The sequence below is a fragment of the Bos mutus genome, chromosome 2 (genome assembly GCF_027580195.1).
Source record: "Bos mutus isolate GX-2022 chromosome 2, NWIPB_WYAK_1.1, whole genome shotgun sequence".
In the NCBI taxonomy this organism is placed as follows: Eukaryota; Metazoa; Chordata; class Mammalia; order Artiodactyla; family Bovidae; genus Bos; species Bos mutus.
In genome coordinates, this window is record NC_091618.1 from 54,287,317 (window position 1) to 54,301,677 (window position 14,361).

A 14,361-nucleotide genomic window follows, 5' to 3' on the forward strand; every position below is an offset into this window, starting at 1 on the left:
AGATGTTTTGATGGCATCACCAACTTGATAGACATGAGTCTGAGCAAGCTCTGGGCCTTGGTGATGGACAGGGAAGACTGGTGTGCTTCAGTCCATGGCACTGCAAAGAGTCAGATACTACTGAGCACATTAACTGAACTGAAAGTACTAAATATGACTATAGATGATAAATTAAAGCAGTCAGTGGAAAATCTGCAGTAATTGTAGACATTCAAAAGTAAAAATAGGATCTAAACAGTTGCAGAGTTATCCTGAAACAAACAAACAAAAAAAACAAACAACTATCTGAGTTCTTGAATATGAATATTGAATTGTTCAACCTTTATGACTTGTCTAATATCTTGTTACAATATTCTAATATTTGGGAAAATAGCAAGATTAATAAATTCTGCCTCCATAAGGAGAAGCAGAAAAGTCTGATCATCTCTCAGCTAATATAAATAATTTAAGCATATGATCTGAAAGACAATGAATGAAGAAGCTCGTTCTCTCTTAAGTATCCATTTGGTGGCAAGAAGAGTAGTAGAAATATTTGGCTTTTGATTTCATCAGTGGTATCAAGCTCCACTCCCTTATGCACAGGGGCACTGATGCTGGACTTCATGGCAGTGTGACTAAGACAAGCTCTGAGGTCTAAACATGAGCATCTAGTCACTAGTGGCAGCAAATAAATCCATGTGGCTGTTCTCACTGCCACTTCTGCAGTAGTTTTGAATGTTTGTCAATACTTATGCTGCAGTACTTTCCTGAATGTTCCCAACTATTGTTATGCCCTACAATATACTTTCAATAAACTTTTTTGTTTAATCAGCCAGCATCATCAACTAATATGCCTTTGATATGAGTAGAAGAACTATAATTATTTTTCCCTCAAATATTAAACTTCATAGAAACAGATGTTCCCATGGTGCTTGAGTTCAAATCCTGCTGCTAACAATCAATAGATAAGTAATTTAAGATAATGTCTTTCAGTCCATTCTGAAGGAGATCAGCCCTGGGATTTCTTTGGAATGAATGATGCTAAAGCTGAAACTCCAGTACTTTGGCCACCTCATGTGAAGAGTTGACTCATTAGAAAAGACTCTGATGCTGGGACGGATTGGGGGCAGGAGGAGAAGGGGACGACAGAATGAGATGGCTGGATGGCATCACTGACTCGATGGACGTGAGTCTGAGTGAACTTCGGGAGTTGGTGATGGACAGGGAGGCCTGGCGTGCTGTGATTCATGGGGTCACAAAGAATTGGACATGACTGAGCGACTGATCTGATCTGATCTGATGCTTTAATTTCTACATATGAAAAGTGAGATAATAAATATCTCATGCATTTATTATGATTTATTATGAAGTAATACTGATTACTCTTGAGCAGACTCTTGAGAGTCACTTGGACTGCAAGGAGATCCAACCAGTCCATCCTAAGGGAAATTGGTCCTGGGTGTTCATTGGAAGGACTGATGTTGAAGCCAAAACTCCAATATTTTGGCCACCTGATGGGAAGAGCTGACTCATTTGAAAAGACCCTGATGTTGGGAAATACTGAAGGCAGGAGAAGGGGATGACAGAGGATGAGATAGCTAGATGACATCACTGACTCAATGGACATGAGTTTGGGTAAACTCCAGGAGTTGGTGATAGACAGGGAGGCCTGGAGTGCTGGGGTTCATGGGGTCACAAAGAGTTGGACACGACTGAGTGACTGAACTAAACTGAATACTAATTAAGTGCTTAGCATGATGACTGGGATATAAAAAATAATCAAGATTAGTTAGCTGATAAGATAAAAATATCATTACAGTAATAAGTTATGCCTGTCAATATTGGATATCCATATATGCTGGACTGGAAGAAACACAAGCTGGAATCAAGATTGCCAGGAGAAATATCAATAACCTCAGATATGCAGATGACACCACCCTTATAGCAGAAAGTGAAGAGGAACTAAAAAGCCTCTTGATGAAAGTGAAAGAGAAGAGTAAAAAAGTTGGCTTAAAGCTCAACATTCAGAAAACAAAGATCATGGCATCCAGTCCCACCACTTCATAGGAAATAGAAGGGGAAACAGTGGAAACAGTATCAGACTTTATTTTTGGGGGCTCCAAAATCACTGCAGATGGTGACTGCAGCCATGAAATTAAAAGACGCTTACTCCTTGGAAGGAAAGTTGTGACCAACCTAGATAGCATATTCAAAAGCAGAGACATTACTTGGCCAACAAAGGTCCATCTAGTCAAGACTATGGTTTTTCCTGTGGTCATGTATGGACGTGAGAGTTGGACTGTGAAGAAGGCTGAGTGCTGAAGAATTGATGCTTTTGAAGTGTGGTGTTGGAGAAGACTCTTGAGAGTCCCTTGGACTGCAAGGAGATCCAACCAGTCCATTGTGAAGGAGATCAGCCCTGGGATTTCTTTGGAGGGAATGATGCTAAAGCTGAAACTCCAGTACTTTGGCCACCTCATGCGAAGAGTTGACTCATTGGAAAAGACTCTGATGCTGGGAGGAATTGGGGGCAGGAGGAGAAGGGGACGACAGAGGATGAGATGGCTGGATGGCATCACTGACTCGATGGACGTCAGTCTGCGTGAACTCCGCGAGTTGGTGATGGACAGGGAGGCCTGGCGTGCTGCAATTCATGGGGTCACAAAGAGTCGGACACGACTGAGCAACTGAACTGAACTGATATGTACATAGTTCAATATTCTGATTTTCACAAAAGCTGTTATTATAAGATTACAGATTTAAATCAAGCTTCTAAGGATTAGATTGTTTTATGCCTTTTTTCTTTGCAGTTATTTTGAAGTTTTTTAAATAAAATTCCCACTTCTTCCAATTACCCGACCAAATATGAATCTCTTCTCTTTAATACTTTCATAGGTTCTGTATTAAAATGAAAAATTAAAATATTGTGGCAAAGCTTGGTAATATTTTTGGTCCAGCAAGAAAAAAAAAAAAAAAAAAAAAACTTAGAAAACTCAACTAAAACACACTTCTAGATTTATAGCCAAACTATTTATACATAAAAATAAATGGAAACTGGAGCACTTGATAACATGCATGAATCTGAAAGTTTAGAGATTTTTCTATTGATTTTACAGTACTTAATTTCAACTTTGCTTCATTATTTAAATAAAAATTACTTTTAAAGTTCTTATTCACATTTAAATTTTACTGGACAGAATCAAGAATCAAGTATAAAGTGTAATCTAATAGAAGGAAAAATATTGTGAAATCTGATTATTTAGTTCTCTGTCCATATACACTGTATGCAGACATTCTAAGTAAATTCTGAAAATACATGGTTTTCTTTATAAAGTAACTTTTCCTCTTTAAAATCTACTAAACTTTCTAGGATAGTAAGATTAGTTAACCTTAATCCTTGATATATTTGTATTACTTGCTAAAGCCTCTATGTTTTGATGCTTGACCTAGGCAACTAATACTATTAAAAGTCTCTTATTTAAAATAACTCAGTTAACAAATGTCAAAAACACCCTTTTTCTCTCAGGGAAAATGTGCAAGCATAGCCTGCTCCATTTAAATATGTATATGTAAGTGAGTGATGAATGTATTCCCTAAACTATCGTAACTAGGACATTTTATAATATAAATAAAAAAACGTATCTACTATAGATTAATGAAACTGTAAGATAAAGGAAATCAGTCTAGTTTGATAGAAAAAAATAAAAAATAGAGCTTTTATATTATTGTTCATGGCAATAGCATAAGAATGATTATTCAAGGGCACCTACAAACTGATGAAATATTTCCCCTAAGTATTATTACCTTCCAGGTCACCTGTCTTTTATGTTCTCTGTACTTCTTTTTTTAGGTCATTTAAGTTTATGACTGAATAATAGTTATAATTCTTAAGAGTTTTCCCTCATGTTAAGCTTCCTTTGGGCTAATATATTTTAATTCAAATAAAAGGAAATTATTTTGAACTTAAAAGTAGGAAAATATTGAGAAATCCATAGCCTGCTCCTTTCTTCAACAGACAAAATTATTAACTTCATAGAACTCTATTACCTAATAAAATTCATTTTACCATTTAAACTCTTAGAATTTCCTGCTCAGAATTTCTTAATTTTCGGACTGTACATCATTTTTTTACTTTTATATTTATAATTAAGCTCATTTCTATCATCTTCCCAAACTGTGAGCCATTAATAGGGAAAATCTGTATACTACTCATCCTTCTATACTTAACACAGTGGCTGCTACATGCAAGAAACAACATAAAACTTTAGAATAATAGGTGGAAAAATGAATAACTGGATAATAATATACTTGTAGGAAATAACCTGAAAGGTTATTTGGGCAAAATATCAACAAAATCTACTACATTTTAAATCCATACTATAATTTCACCCTTACATGTAAATAAAATAAGGTGTATTTCAATTTCAGATTCTTCACATTTACTCAAGAAGAGCATTTTGTCTCCATTTTTTAATGCGAAAATTATGGTTTGGCTTTTGTAATATTGAAATGTGACCGCTGTACTATTGAAAGAAAAGATTTAATGATATATGAGCTAGATTATTTTCTATTTTAAATGTATTCTAGATAGCAACAGATGTATAAGCTCTATTTATTCCATCAGGACACCATTTTATGGTGTCTTAATTCTTTTCTGAGTGAAAACAAAAATCAAAATCATTTTAATCCATATGTATAGGGTGGAAAGATCTTTCAGAATTGGAAAAATATTAATATGTTTAGCATTTGTATATGTATACACACGCACAAAATCATATAGACTTTTATTTTTGTTTAATTAAAATGAGTCAAACACACACTTCTGTCAATCAATGCATGGGTAATGAAAGCAAATTTATGAAGAGATTAATTCATTCCTAAACAACAGAATCAGTATTGTAACATTTTTTTCATAAAATCAGCTTAAAATTTTTCAAAACTATCAGTGTTTTTTTCCTTGAATTCTGGGGCTGTATTGTTTAAAGGGAGTACGGCAATACAAAACTTTTACATTAAAAATGAAGAATTCTTACCATGAACCATAAAAATTTAGACTGATAATAACCATCAAATGTTCCTATTTTTCCTCCCATTTCTTTTCTCAATGTACGTGTCTTCTGCATCAACCATAATGATAAAGACAGTCAACTCTAGCTAAGCAAAGGTTTTTATGGAATAATGTTAGGAAATCAAGAACTGATGGCAAACCAAAAGACCGGGCTTTGAAAACAGGCAAAAAAGCATAAACTAGTCAGGAAGCATTACTAACTATGCTTAATAGAAACAGTAGGTTAGGACTTTGACCTTAACACTGTGGAAGTCTCGTACCGGGCCTTGGTGCCAAATTTAGGAAGACCCTTTCATTTGCCATAAACAAACCCTAACCATTCATGCCTCCAATTCCATATTCAAAGTTTTTTTGTGGGAGCCACTATCTCCCTGAACCCACGTCACATGCCCAAATCTTTGGTCATCAGGGGCAGAAAAATCAAAGTTAGTCTTACTTTCACTACTATGATGAAAAGCAGGATATCACATAATAACACACAAATTGAAGAGCATTCCAAAACAAAGAAAGCTTAACTAAAAGCAATCAAAATAAACAAACTGAAAGGTTCATGGCCTTCTTCCATACTGTCTCATCTTTGCTTAAGATTTCAACTATTAATGAATAAATACTGAATTGTGTATCCATCTAAAAACCCATTCCTAAAAACCATCACAATATTTTAAGTAATTATCTCCAATTAAAATAAGTTAATTCATTTTTTAAAAAGAAGAAAATAAATAAATAAAAACACATTTCTGGGCTTCAGATTCTTATAGACAAATGCTGATGGATATTTATGCTTATATATTTCATATAAAATTGAAAAACTAAATATGATGAACACAATCAATCTTCATTGATCACCTGTCTCATTTATCCCCTATAAAAAGACTGCTCATTTCTTCACTCAGGAAATAATTCAAAATTTCTTCTAATTGCCAAAAACAGGGAGTTATCCTACGAACTGTTCCCTCTCTTATATTTCACTGTATGAAATCAATCATTTACCAAAATTGGCAATTTCTACACCAAATTATCAATTAGTTGCCACTACTTCATTCATTCAGGCCTTCAACACTGGCCAGTTCAATTATGGAAAACTCCTGTTTCCGTTGCCTCCTCCCCACAAAATCAACATGAACTTTCTAAAACTAAAATCAGACTTCATGTTTCTAAAACTGAAATCAGACTATGTGAAATATCTTCTTATAGGGTTTCAAATATTTCCTGTGATTTTCATTATGGCTTACAAACTCGTTTTTATAGTAGTTACAGCCTGCAGTGATTGTCACATGCTTTGTCTTTCAGGCTCACCACTCACTATTTTCTTAGCATCCTATAAACTAAATTTATAAAATCACATTGCATCTGTATTTTTGAAAATCTGTTATCAGTTCAGTTCAGTTCAGTTCAGTCACTCAGTTGTGTCCGCTCTTTGTGACTGCATGAATCGCAGCATGCCAGGCCTCCCTGTCCATCACCAACTCCTGGACTTTATCCAAACTCATGTCCATTGAGTCGGTGATGCCATCCAGCCATCTCATCCTCTGTCGTCCCCTTATCCTCCTGCCCCCAATCCCTCACAGCATCAGGGTCTTTTCAAATGAGTCAACTCTTCACATGAGGTGGCCAAAGTATTGGAGTTTCAGTTTTAGCATCAGTCCTTCCAATGAACACCCAGGACTGATCTCCTTTAGAATGGACTGGTTGGATTTCCTTGCAGTCCAAGGGACTCTCAAGAGTCTTCTCCAACACCACAGTTCAAAAGCATCAATTCTTTGGCGCTCATTTTTCTTCACAGTCCAACTCTCAAATCCATACATGACCACTGGAAAAACCAAAGCCTTGACTAGACAGACTTGTGCCTTGTATCCAAAAATTTTAAATATCTGGAACTCCAGAAAACCTATACTTCCTGTAGCTTCCATGTCTTGGTATGTGGTACTCTGTCATATAAAGTGTCAAATCACCATTGCTCCACCCTTCTCCAGCCAACTTTTAGTCATCTTTCAAAACTCTACTTAAAGTTATGTTTTCCTGATGTCTTTTATTGACCTGCAATCTAGCAGCCTCCTCAGTACCTTGGTATACTCTCTATAAAAATATAATATCCTAATTTAGTACCTACTGATGCCTCTACCTACATAATTATATGCTGTGTTAGTCGACTAATGACCTCTAAGATGTCAGTGCCTTAACACCCAAAGCCTACAATTTTACCTTATCTGGAAAAAGGACATTGACAATATGATTAAATTAAGGAATTTGAGATGAGGAGATTATCCTGTTTACCAAGATAGGCCCAACATAACCACAAGAGATCTGCTGAGCAAAAACTAAGAGTATCAAAGTAGTAGGAGATGTGATAAGAAAAAAAGGACACTAAAGGAAAGTGAGGAAGGGGACATAAACCAAAGACAAAAAAAAGACAAAGAGATAGATTCTTCCCTTGGCGATCTCAGGAAAAAAAAAAAAAATAGCTCTTTCAAAATCCTTAATTTTAGACCATTGTCACTGATTTTTGAGTTTTTACCTCCAGAACTGAAAGACATACTGCTATTTTAAGCCACTAAGTTTGTGGTAATTTGTTACATTAACTATTATAAAACTAATTTACATTGGTAAATTAGTTTGAAATCTCTCTTACTGTTAAATGCTTTGTTTAGTCGCTCAGTCATGTTCAACTCTTCATGACCTCATGGACTGCAGCATGCCAGGCATTCTTGTCCTTCACCATCTCCTGAAGCTTGCTCAAACTCATGTCCATTGAATCGGTGATGCCATCCAACCAACTCATCCTCTATAGTCCCTTTCTCTCCCTGCCTTCAATCTTTCCCACTATCAGGGTCTTTTCTAATGAGTCAGCTCTTCTCATCAGGTGTCCAAAGTATTGGAGCTTCAGCATCAGTCCTTCCAATGAATATTCAGGATTGATTTCCTTTAGGATTGACTGGTTTGATTTCTTTGAGTTCCAAGGGACTCTCAAGAGTCTTCTCTAACACCACAGTTCAAAAATATCAATTCTTTGGTGCTCAGTCTTTTTTATGGTCCAACTCTCACATCTATACATGACTACAAGAAAAACCATAGTTTTGACTATGTGGACCTTTTTGACAAAGTATTGTCTTTGCTTTCTAAAATGCTGTCTAGGTTTGTCATGGTTTTTCTTCCAAGGAGCAAATGACTTTAATTTCATGGCTGTAGGCACCATCTGCAGTGATTTTGCAGCCCAAGAAAATAAAGTTTCTCATTGTTTCCCCATCTATTTGCCATGAAGTGTTTGGACCAGATGCCATGATCTTAGGTTTTTTTGTTTTGTTTTGTTTTGTTTTGTTTTTTAATATTGAGCTTTAAGAAAGCTTTGTCACTCTCCTCTTTCACTTTCATCAAGAGGTTCTTTTGGTTTCTCTTTGCTTTTTGCCATAAAGGTTGTGTCATCTGCATATCTAAGGTTATTGATATTTCTAACTAGCAATCTTGATTCCAGTTTGTGATTCATCCAACCCGGCATTTTGCATGATGTATTCTGTATATAAGTTAAATAACCAGGGTGACATTATACTGCCTTAAAATACTCCTTTCCCAATTTGGAACCATGTCTGGTTCTAACTGTTTCTTCTTGGCCTGAATATAGATTTCTCAGGACACAGGTAAGGTGGTTTGGTAATCCCATCTCCTGAAGAATTTTCCACAGTTTGTTGTGATCCACAGAGTCAAAGGCTTTGGCGTAGTCATTGAAGCAGAAGTAGATTTTTTTCTGAAACTCTCTTGCTTTTTTGATGATCCAACAGATGTTGGCAATTTGATTTCTGATTTCTCTGCCTTTTCCAAATACAGCATGATATCTGGAAGTTATCAGTTCACATACTGTTGAAGTCTAGCTTGGAGAATTTTGAGCATCACTTTGAGCATGAGAAATGAGGGTAATTGTGGCATTATTAGCAGCACCCCCATAGAGCCGCTGAACAGATGACCCACAAACTGGAGAACAATTATACAAAAGAAGTTCTCACATGTTGCAAAGGTTCTAGCTGCTACTGCTGCTCAAGTCGTGTCCCACTCTGTGCGACCCCATAGATGGCAGCCCACCAGGCTCCCCCATCCCTGGGATTCTCCAGGCAAGAACACTGGAGTGGATTGCCGTTTCCTTCACGACCCCATGGACTGTAGCCCACCAGGCTCCTCCGCCATGGGATTTTCCAGGCAAGGGTACTGGAGTGGGGTGCCATTGCCTTCTCCAAAGTTTCTAGAGCCCACAACAAATTTCCCAACCAGGAGATTCACCAAAGGGACTGAGAACTCCAGGGAATTTGACTTTGTAGGGCAGGGGGATTTGATTACAGAACTTCCACAGGACTGGGGAAAAAAACTCTTGAGGGCACAACCAAAACCTTGTGTACACCAGGACCCAGGAGAAAGGAGCAGTGACCCCAAGAAGACTGAGACAGACTTGCCTGTGAGTGTCCAGGAGTCTCGAGTTGAGGCATGGGTCCATAGTTAGGGTCATTGCATATAACAATGCTGACATAAGCCCTTTGAAGGAGGTCGCCATTACTGCCATTACCCTTACCACAGTTTGACTTCAGGCACAATAGAAGGAGGGAACACAACTCCAACCATCAGCAGAAAATTTAATGCCTTCATGAAAACATTCATGTATATAAGCCCTACACTTAATATGACAGCTAGCATATTATAGTGAGTGACGTGTTTTTAAATAAATGAATGATTTAATATTATGAATAAAGAACCACAGATAAATTCTCTGGTTTAAGGAGACTTTGGACTTTCAAATTAATTCGATAAAGCCAATGGTTCTACATGATTTCTACATGTTTAACTTGTAGTGAAAATTTTATGACCAACTTGAGTTTCCTAAGATTGTTAATATTTGATGTAAAATATGAATTAGGACTATAATCACCGTCTCTGGAATTTTCCTACTTGATATTTGTCATAGATTGTACTCTCCAGAAGCAGAAGCCAAGTTTGTGATACATGAGGCATATTAGGGATGCCCACATCTGAAGAGAGATATCAGAAAGAGGTATAAGCCTAAGAAAGAAGTCACATTGAGATATAGTCCTAACAAAACCTCAGGAAAATTAGAGTGCATTGTCTATGGGAGTGTTTTATATAAGACCAAAATGGCAAAGTATGTATCCTATCTCATTAATTTACAAAATGGAGCTTCTCATGGAAGTGCATGACCTGGAGCAACTTAATTTTCTGTGATTGAGGAAGACACCGAAGGAGGTTCAAGGGCATCAGCTGGTAGCACAGTGAAAAGTTAAACTGTTCAGTCATGTTCGACTCTTTGCAACCCCATGGACCCACCAGGCTCCTCTGTTGATGGAGTTTCTGCCTTTAATTGGAATGTTAACATCACATCCTAATTTCTACAACTGTATACATATATTGCAAGTTTCCATAGTCCCCAGTATGTCATTATTTTCTTTATTCACAGTGCATACATAAGTGCTTCATTTGGGTTGAAAAATACTCAATATTTTATTTAAAAATAGAAAAATAGATAAGATATTGAAAATTGGTGGATGTGTTGGGGAACTTACTAGAATTATGAGTAATTTTGATACATCAATAGACTTATAGTACTTTGTCTTTGGGTTTCCCTGGCTACTTAGACAGTAAAGCAGGAGACCTGGGTTCGATCCCTGGGTTGGAAAGACCCCCTGGAGAAGGAAACAGCAACCCACTCTGGTACTCATGCCTGGAAAATCCCATGGATGGAGAGCCTGGTAGGCTACAGTCCATAGGGTGCAAACAGTTGGACACGACTAAATGGCTTAATTTTCACTTTCACTTTGTCTTTGGTAGAACTGAAGGGATACATGGCTCCTGGCACATGGTAAAATAGACTATGATAAAGAAAGTACAACTTTCATGTGCTTTTTAATAAGAAACAAGTAAACATAGATACATGTAATAAAATAGTCTTCAAATTGCCTCTAGTAAATGCCTAGAATTTTATGTAGCCTTAATAAAGAAAAAGTAATCAAGTAAATTCTGAAAGAGATGGGAATACCAGACCACCTGACCTGCCTCTTGAGAAAACTATATGCAGGTCAGGAAGCAAACAGTTAGAACTGGACACGGAACAATAGACTGGTTCCAAATAGGAAAAGGAGTATGTCAAGGCTGTATATTGTCACCCTGCTTATTTAACTTATATAAAGAGTGCAATCATGAGAAATGCTGGGCTGGAAGCACAAGCTGGAATCAAGATTGCTGGGAGAAATACCAATAACTTCAGATATGCAGATGACACCACCCTTATGGCAGAAAGTGAAGAAGAACTAAAGAGCCTCTTGATGAAAGTGAAAGAGAAGAGTGAAAAAGTTGGCTTAAAGTTCAATATTCAGAAAACTAAGATCATACCAACCTGTCCCATCACTTCATGGCAAATACATGGGAAAATAGTTGAAACAGTGGCTGACTTTATTTTTTCTGGGCTCCAAAATCACTGCATATGGTGATTCCAGCCATGAAATTAAAAGACACTTATTCCTTGGAAGGAAAGTTATGACCAACCTAGAAAGCATATTAAAAAGCAGAGACGTTACTTTGTCAACAAAGGTCCATCTAAGGACAAAGGTCCGTCTAGTCAAAGCTATGGTTTTTCCAGTGGTCATGTGTGGATGTGAGAGTTGGACTACAAGGAAGTTGAGCACCGAAGAATTGATGCTTTTGAACTTTGGTGTTGCAGAAAACTCTTGAGAGTCCCTTGGAGTGCAAGGAGATCCAACCAGTCCATCCTAAAGGAGATCAATCCTGGGTGTTCATTGGAAGGACTGATGCTGAAGATGAAACTCCAATACTTTGGCCACCTGAAGCAAAGAGCTGACTCATTTGAAAAGACCCTGATGCTAGGAAAGATTGAGGGCAGGAGGAGAATGGGACAACAGAGGATGAGATGGCTGGATGGCATCACCGACTCAATGGACATGTGTTTGTGTGGCCTCCAGGAGTTTGTGATGGACAGGGAGGCCTGGCGTACTGTGGTTCATGGGATCCCAAAGAGTCGGACACGACTGAGCAATTAAACTGAACTGAACTGAATCAAGTAATGCTAGTAATGCTTTTGAACTGTGGTATTCGAGACTCCTGAGAGTCCCTTGGCCAGGAAAAGATCAAACCAGTCCATCCTAAAGGAAATCAGTCCTGAATATTCATTAGAAGGACCGATGCTGAAACTGAAGCTACAATACTTTGGTCCCCTGATACAAAGAGTCGACTCATTAGAAAAGACACTGATGGCTAGAAAAAGATATTTCATGCAAATGGAGACCAAAAGAAAGCAGGAGAAGCAATACTGATATCAGATAAAATAGACTTTGAAATAAAGGCCATGAAAGGAAACAAAGAAGGACAGTACATAATGATCAAAGGATCAGTCCAAGAAGAAGATATAACAATTATAAATATAGATACACCCAACATAGGAGCACCTCAATACGTAGGGCAAATGCTAACAAGTATGAAAGAGGAAATGAACAGTAACACAATAATGGTGGGAGACTTTAATACCCCATTCACACCTATGGATAGGTCAACTAAACAGATTATTAGCAAGGAAACACAAACTTTAAATGATACAATAGACCAGCTAGACCTAGAACTAGCCAAAGCAATCTTAAGAAAGAAAAATGGAATTGGAGGAATCAACCTGCCTGACTTCAGAATATACTACAAAGCTACAGTCATCAAAACAGAATGGTACTGGCACAAAGAAAGAAATATAGATCAATGGAACAAAATAGAAAGCCCAGAGATAAATCCACACACCTATGGACAGCTTATCTTTGACAAAGGAGGCAAGAATATACAATGGAGAAAAGACAATCTCTTTAACAAGCCGTGCTGGGAAAACTGGTGAGCCACCTGTAAAAGAATGAAACTAGAACACTTTCTAACAAGATACACAAAAATAAAAACAAAAGGGATTAAAGATATAAATGTAAGACCAGAAACTATAGAACTCATAGAGGAAAACATGGGCAAAACACCCTCTGAAATAAATCACAGCAAGATCCTCTATAACCCACCTCCCAGAACAATGGAACTAAAAGCAAAAATTAACAAATGGGACCTAACTAAGCTTAAAAGCTTCTGCACAACGAAGGAAACTATAAGCAAAGTGTAAAGACAGCCTGAAGAATGGGGGAAAACAATAGCAAATGAAGCAACTGAAAAATAATCAATCTCAAAAATGTACAAACAGCACATGCAACTCAATTCCAGAAAAATAAATGACTCAATCAAAAAATGGCCAAAGAACTAAACAGACGTTTCTCAAAAGAAGACATACAGATGGCTAACAAACGCATGAAAAGATGTTCAGTATCACTTATTATCAGATCAGTCGCTCAGTCGTGTCTGACTCTTTGCGACCCCATGAATGGCAGCACGCCAGGCCTCCCTGTCCATCACCAACTTCCGGAGTTCACTGAGACTCATGTCCATTGAGTCAGTGATGCCATCCAGCCATCTCATCCTCTGTCGTCCCCTTCTTGTCCTGCCCGCAATCCCTCCCAGCATCAGAGTCTTTTCCAATGAGTCAAATCTTCGCATGAGGTGGCCAAAGTACTGGAGTTTCAGCTTTAGCATCATTCCCTCCAAAGAAATCCCAGGGCTGATCTCCTTCAGAATGGACTGGTTGGATCTCCTTGCAGTCCAAGGGACTCTCAAGAGTCTTCTCCAACACCACACTTCAAAAGCATCAGTTCTTCAGCACTCAGCCTTCTTCACAGTCCAACTCTCACATCCATACATAACCACAGGAAAAACCAGAGCCTTTACCAGACCAACCTTTGTTGGCAAAGTAATGTCTCTGCTTTTTAATATGCTATCTAGGTTGGTCATAACTTTCCTTCCAAGGAGTAAGCGTCTTTTAATTTCATGGCTGCAGTCACCATCTGCAGTGATTTTGGAGCCCCAAAAAATAAAGTCTGCAACTGTTTCCACTGTTTCCCCATCTATTTGCCATGAAGTGATGGGACCAGATGCCATGATCTTCGTTTTCTGAATGTTGAGCTTTCAGCCAACTTTTTCACTCTCCACTTTCACTTTGATCAAGAGGCTTTTTAGTTCCTCTTCACTTTCTGCCGTAAGGGTGGTGTCATCTGCATATCTGAGGTTATTGATATTTCTCCTGGCAATCTTGACCACAATGAGGTACCACCTCAAGCTGGTAAGAATAGCTGCTATCAAAAAGTTTACAAACAATAAATGCTAGAGAGCGTGTGGAGAAAAGGGGACCCTCTTACACTGTTGGTGGGAATGCAAACTAGTACAGCCACTATGGAGAACAG